This window comes from Nicotiana attenuata, unplaced genomic scaffold (assembly GCF_001879085.1).
Source record: "Nicotiana attenuata strain UT unplaced genomic scaffold, NIATTr2, whole genome shotgun sequence".
NCBI lineage: Eukaryota > Viridiplantae > Streptophyta > Magnoliopsida > Solanales > Solanaceae > Nicotiana > Nicotiana attenuata.
In genome coordinates this window covers 105804-106458 of record NW_017674099.1, presented here as the reverse complement: position 1 = coordinate 106458, position 655 = coordinate 105804, and the positions used below count along the sequence as shown (strand labels likewise).

The following is a 655-nucleotide window of genomic DNA, read 5'->3' as shown; positions in this document are numbered from 1 at the left end:
AAAATAAGGGAGGAGAGAAAGAATGTATGCATGGAGATTCTGTCTGTCGGAGGTTCGAGAATCTATGAAAGGACATCTAAGGCTAAGGTTACGAAGTAAAGGAAGTCCATTACTGAGAGAAGTGGTGATCTCGTCTTGCTTGCTGGGAGAGAGGAAGCTTCCGGACCATTTTTTCCAGCCAGATAGCGAGCGATCACTCAGCAATGAACACTAACTGAAAGCGGCCGGGAATGAGTACCTATCCCTTACGGGAATCGAACCCGTGTCTTCGACATGAAAAGACGATGTCCTAACCACTGGACGAAAGGGACCAAAAAGCCATTCTTCATATACCTCAGCTCCGAGAATAGAAGTGGTTCGTTTTGTTTCTATACGCAATTCAAGATTTCGTTTGTCTTCATGTTGGCGATTTCTGATGTGAATTCGGCGGGTCGTCCCCCCTTCCTACGGGTTCCCCCACCGACCCAGTGACACACCAACCACGCCCCTTCTCTTTCTCCGATCATAAAGCCCCCTGATCCCTTTATTTGTCTTTCATCCCCCCTGAATAAGTAAGACCCCGCTCTTTCTAATTCAAAAAAAAGAGGGGCGAAGCGCCCGTTTGAAGTGGCGAAGGCCTATGCTACAGTAAGAAAAAAAGTACGTTGAGGTTACG

At 47.3% G+C, this 655-nt stretch overlaps 1 non-coding gene across 1 annotated transcript; it reads right to left on the bottom strand.

The window, feature by feature from the left end:
* Positions 1–239: 239 nt before the first annotated feature.
* TRNAE-UUC lies at positions 240–311 on the bottom strand. Its single transcript has one exon. It is a non-coding gene; the product is annotated as a tRNA-Glu (tRNA).
* Positions 312–655: the final 344 nt, after the last annotated feature.